The following is a 5,852-nucleotide window of genomic DNA, read 5'->3' as shown; positions in this document are numbered from 1 at the left end:
TTCACTCTTCGGACCTGCATTAATCAAGGATGCTGAAGAACAGGTTGCCAAGGTCAGGGAGAATCTTAAGACGGCTCAAAACAGACAGAAAGGTTATGTAGACAACCGAAGGAGGGACTTGACCTTCGAAGTAGGAGACTACGTCTACCTCAAGGTGTCCCCAATAAGAGGTACTCGGAGGTTCCAAGTTCATGGTAAACTGGCACCGCGGTATGTGGGACCCTATAAGATACTAAGTAGGGTTGGTACAGTGGCTTACAAGTTGGCGCTTCCTGCAGAAATGTCAAATATACATGACATATTTCATGTTTCACAGTTAAGGAAATGCTTGAGAGTACCAGAAGAACAGATTCCCTTGGAAGTTGAGGGTCTACAGCAAGATCTCCAATATAAGGAAAGACCCATCCGAATCTTGGATGTGACAACCCGTCAAACCAGGAGGACAGCTGTCAGGTTCTGTAGAGTACAATGGAGTAATCATACAGAAGCTAAGGCAACTTGGGAACGTGAAGATGAACTGAAGAAGGAGTTCCCGGATTTATTTAAGGGACTTTCTGAATCTCGGGGTCGAGATTTCGTTTAAGTGGGGTAGATCTGTAACACCCAGTTTTAGCATATTGTATAATTACAGAATTAGCTCCAAATTAAAACTTTCTGAGGATAATTAAGTAAGCTAGTACATGTACAGGGATGTGTATGTATGCCAGTACATACACCTTCACACATGTTGGAGGTATGGAGTTGACTAGTTGTTCCAAAGTTTACCAGTGCAAATTCTAGCAAGATCACTGCATTAGGTTGACTGTCATGCATTATTGGATTTTATGATTCTTTGTGTGGAGGTTTGAAGTGAATGTCTCTCAATTCAAACCTACTCTTAGATTCTGGTCAGCTCAAAAATCAATTTCAGATTCAAATTCCCTTTAAACCAGATATCCAAAATGAATCAACTTCAATCTAATTGAAGTTGATCTTAATCCAAAGTCAGGATTCCAAATTCAAAATTTGCCAAATTGAATTATTTCAAACTTCATGTTGTTTCTCTCTTTCTTTTTCTCTTCTCTCTTTACTTCTCTAATTTTCCCCATGGGCCAGTTTCTTTTCCTTTCTTCTCCCTTAGCCCACACCGGCCTCTCTTCTTTTTCTTGGCGCGGCCCATACCGTCTCCCAGCCCATCCGGCCGCCCCGCCCTTCCTATCCCCACGCCTGGGCCGTCTTTCGGCCCAGCCCGCCGCACGTCTCGGCCGCTGGCACGCCTGCGCATGAAGGCGTCCGCGCCCGTGTACGCTTTCCTCTCAGCCATTCGCCGCGACGCGCGTCATCCAGCCGCCCGACCAAGCGCCTCCTCTCTCCTCTCTCCTTTCTTCCGCCGCCAGTGAGGACGCCGCTCACCGCCGTCCTTCACTCCCCTGAGCTACCGCTCTCTCTCCTCTCTCCCCCTCCCTCTCACAGCGCCACTCGCCCATGCCCTGCCGCGGAGACTTCTGCGCCCGCGCCCATACCGAAGCAGCGCGAAGCTGCCACACCACGCGCCTCACTGCCCTTCACGCCGCTCGCCACCGTACTCACCGGGCCAGCACAATGCGCCGCGTGCCCGCGCCATTACCGCTGCCCCGCTCCCCTCCAGCTATAAATATGAGCCTCCGGCTCCCCCTTTTTCCCCCTTTTTCGCCCCCCACCGTACCTCATCCACACCACCGCCCAAATCACCGCCGCCTCCATCTCAATCTACGCCACCGTCGTTCGCCGATTAGTCGACACCGCCGACGGGCTGTCAAGGAGTATCGGAGGTCGGACGCCGTTCCCGTGCCGCCTCCCGTTCGTCAGAAGCCGACGCAAGCCGTCCGCGAAGAGGAGCCCGCAAGCGTCGCCACCGCTCTTCGCAACTCGCCGCCGGCCGTCGTCTCGTCCCTGCCGTTCCGGTGAGCCCCTTGCCCCCTAGGATCCCCTAGGCTAGTTAGTGGGAGTTTCCGAGCCCTTTAGAGGCTATTAGTCACGCGCCGCCGAGCATTTTTCTCCCGCCGTAGTGTCTGGTCGCCGCCGGCGCGTGCCTGCGTCGTATGTGTGTTCTCCGGCCATCGTGCCAAGGTCTTCGGGACCCAGAGCCCCGTTTTCTTGCAGGAAGAACGCCTCCCCATGCAGGGGAGGTGCTGCCGAATTTTGCCGCGCCGCCGCTTCCCCCTCCGGCACTGATCTGACACTGCCGCGTAGTGCCCCGGCGTCTAGCTCTCGCGGTGAAACCCTAGCGGCGACTCATCGCCGGCGAGCTTCTCCGCGCCACGCCGTCATAGCCCTCGCCACCAACGCCAAATCCCCTCCCCTCCGCCGCACGCTGCGCGCGTGCGCCGTGGGCTGCCCTGCCGCGCACCCCGCTTGGCCCACCGGCCGGCCAGTCGGCCAGGCCGGCCTGTACCGCAAATGGGCCCTACCCCCTGGGCCGGCCCAGGTTCTAGAGGCCATAGGCCGCCGGCCCGATGACTCTTTAGGCTGCACTGTGAGGGCCCATTACTGTAGATCCGAGCCCGGCCTAGGCCTGGCCCAGCCCATCCAGGCCCAGATGGAGCCCAAGTGGGCCCCACCTGGTCACTGTTCATATAGGCCCCTTTCACTGTTCAGTGGGCCCCACCCATGAATAGTGTCTTTCCATGTTTTCTAGATTTAAATATTCTCAGAACCGTAACTTCTCCGTTCTGGCTCCGATTTCGGCGATTCTTTCGCCGAAATTCATCGAAAATCAAGATCTACTCATTGATCACCTCGTGGTGTTCGTTAGGACTTGTTTGGCTTTTCAATTGGTGTTAATCGGTTCTTCTTTAGTTTAGCCGTGTTGATCGTAGTTGTGAATTACAGAGGAGCAAGAGCAGGAACAAGGACATTTGTTTTGCGAGATCTGTGCTGGGATTATTCGGGCTGAAGGGGATCCTGACTTTGACCAAAATCAAGAGGAGAACTCCGGAGAAGCTAAGTCCTATTTTCCTTGATCATATTGAACCTATGTTTTCCGATAATCTACATGCTCAACTAAAACTGGGAACACTACTGCATGTGCTATGTATTACGCTTTTGCAATTGTTTGTAGTAGTTAATCCTATCAACACTTGCCATGCCATAACTAACTTCACCCAGAATACATAGCACCCTAGGATTACCTATTGTTATCTATATTAACGATGGAAGACGTCTTGATATCTAGCATGCTTAGGATTGAATACGTCTCCTCAGAGGCATCGCTTTTAAAACTACATCTCCTCGGGGATGATAAATTATCATTATCCAATGACAAGTCATATACCATGAATCCTTGATGGATATGAATTTCGTGATGGATGTGAGATCCTTGTTGGTGTGTAGGATATGGTGGGTGGTGTGTAAAAAATTAGTGAAAACTGTTTTGGCGGGGGCAGGTAGAGTAGTCCTTTGTGGGAGGGGATGCTCTTGGGGGCATGTGGTATTGTGGGAATACTCGTGCTGGGAGATGCCCACCTCGGCCGCTTAAGGACCGAGTCATTGCGACCCGTCTAGCCTAGCCACTACGTACAACCATGCGTCCTGTATGGGCAGGACTTGACTTTCCTTTCACTGGACTGGGTCGAACATCATACCAGGAGGCTGAGAGCAACGAGCAGGCAAGTACTATCCTGTCCTGCATGCTTGGAGGTTTCTAGTACCGGCCAAGGCTTAAAAAGGGATGCTGGCCTTCGGAAGCATGCAGCTCTGGTACTTGGGCGTGTCTCGTGGAAAAGCCCAGCAGGAAAGGTGTTATGGAGGGTCTCAGTATGATTTGCTCCCCTGCATGCAACAGTGGGAGGCTGAGCATATCGCGTGGGTAAAGTTGTACAGCCTCTGCAGAGCGTAAAACTATTCGAATAGCCGTGTCCACGGTTATGGACATGAGAAAGCAGCAATCGCGTTGACTAGACTCAGGGTGCGTGTGTCTTGATGAGTGAGTGGGTGGACTAGATGTCCGTATGGTGATGTTTCCTGTCTCGATATCACTAGATGCTGTGTGGTACTAGGTGTGCACTAGATGTGATAAAAAGGGACTGGGGAGTGAGGTATAGCCCCTCCCAGGACCGAAAACTCACAGATAAAACTTGTTACTGGTTTTGAACTATTAAAACGGTTTTAAAGTTAATCATTGATGATACAACTGAATACCTGCATAAACTGCTTTACGCTAAAACTATTCTGTAAAGCCTTATCCTTGAAATACTTCATTATGCATCTATCAAACCCTTGAATGTAGTATAGGGCTTGCTGAGTACCTTTTGTACTCACTCTTGTTGTCATTCAGATGAAGAAGATAATGCCGACTTTGCCGGGGGCGAAGCCGGAGACGAAGAGTAGTCTAAGTGTCGTGTTCGCACCCTCACTGCTTGTGGCTTGGGTCCTTTTCCGCTATGCTTTTCATGAAGGCCGCTAGGCCATATTTGTAAGGGACAATATGGTTTGTAACTTAAAGTACACTGTACGTTAATGTATTGTACGAAGTTTGACTATGATACTACAACTGTTGTACTGTGCATATCAGCTACATAATCCAGGGACTGATACAGGAGGCACAGAAGATCCCGGCAATGCGGGTCTTACACAGCCCAATCTCTCTTTTGTTCGGCCGTCCAAGTGTGGTGAAGTTCTTCTTATGTGACAGCTTGGGCTTCTCAAAGAGGGCGAGGCCATAGCTCCAAGCACATTCGGTCCGGCCCCTCTCTAAATAGCACCTTCGGGCTATCAGGGAGCTTTTTCCCCGCCCATTGCTTGGCAGCCTTCACCGCTGATCCAGTGCCGAAAAGTCCGGATTGCTAGAGATCTTGCTCCATCTCGCTCGTCATCAGTTCCATGCAAAACATTGACAACTGCAACATCCTTAGTTGGAATGTTCGGGGTCTCAATTGTAGAGCACGTCGCGACGTTGTTAGAAAATGGTCAGTGACAATAGGGCTTCGGTTGTTTGTTTGCTTGAAACAAAGCTTGATGTTATCAACCCCTTCCTAATGAAAGAAATATGTGGCACGATGTTTTCTGAGTACTCCTACTTGCCCTCATCCGAATCTAGGGGAGGTATCTTGGTGGCTTGTCGTCAACCCTTAACTATGGTTGCTGCTTGGGTGCTCCGATTCTCAGCCACGGTGTAGATCTGTTCTGCAGAGGGATCCTTCTTTTTAACCGCCGTGTATGGCCCTACTGAAGAGGGCTTAAAGGACGAATTCCTGGCCGAACTGCCTGACATTCGTTCTCTATCTCCGGGACCTTGGTTGGTGATCGACGATTTCAACATGATTAGCTCGGCCGCGGACAAGAACAACAACCGTCTAAATCCACGATCAATCTCCAGATTTAGAAGATTCATCATGGGCTGGAACTCAAAGATTTGCATATGTTCGGCCGTCATTACACTTGGTCCAATGAGCGAGTCTCTCCCACTCTCGTCAGACTTGACCGGGCATTGATCACCTCAGACTGGGATGGCATGTTCCCCAACTGTTTTTTTACAAGCACTATCCTCTGAATGTTCTGACCATTGCCCCATTTTGCTGTCTACCTCAATATGCTCTGTGAAGCGTCGTCGATTTCAATTTGAGTCCTTTTGGACCAAGATGCCCGGGTTCCTCTCGGTTGTGCAGAGTGCAAGGCAGCCGTCTCTTGCCGAGGATTCCTCTCCACCTCTAATTCGACTAGACTTATTGCTCCGGCGCACGGTGAAAGAACTCCAACGTTGGAGTTCCAAATCTATTGGCAATGTCAACGAGCAACTCCTTATTGGCCGCGAGGTCATCTCTCGCCTTGATGCTGCCCAGGATTCGAGAGCGCTCTCGGTCGCAGAATCGGACCTACGCAAGCATCTCAAGCTC

This window comes from Phragmites australis, chromosome 16 (assembly GCF_958298935.1).
Source record: "Phragmites australis chromosome 16, lpPhrAust1.1, whole genome shotgun sequence".
In the NCBI taxonomy this organism is placed as follows: domain Eukaryota; kingdom Viridiplantae; phylum Streptophyta; class Magnoliopsida; order Poales; family Poaceae; genus Phragmites; species Phragmites australis.
Note: the sequence above shows the minus strand (reverse complement) of the source record.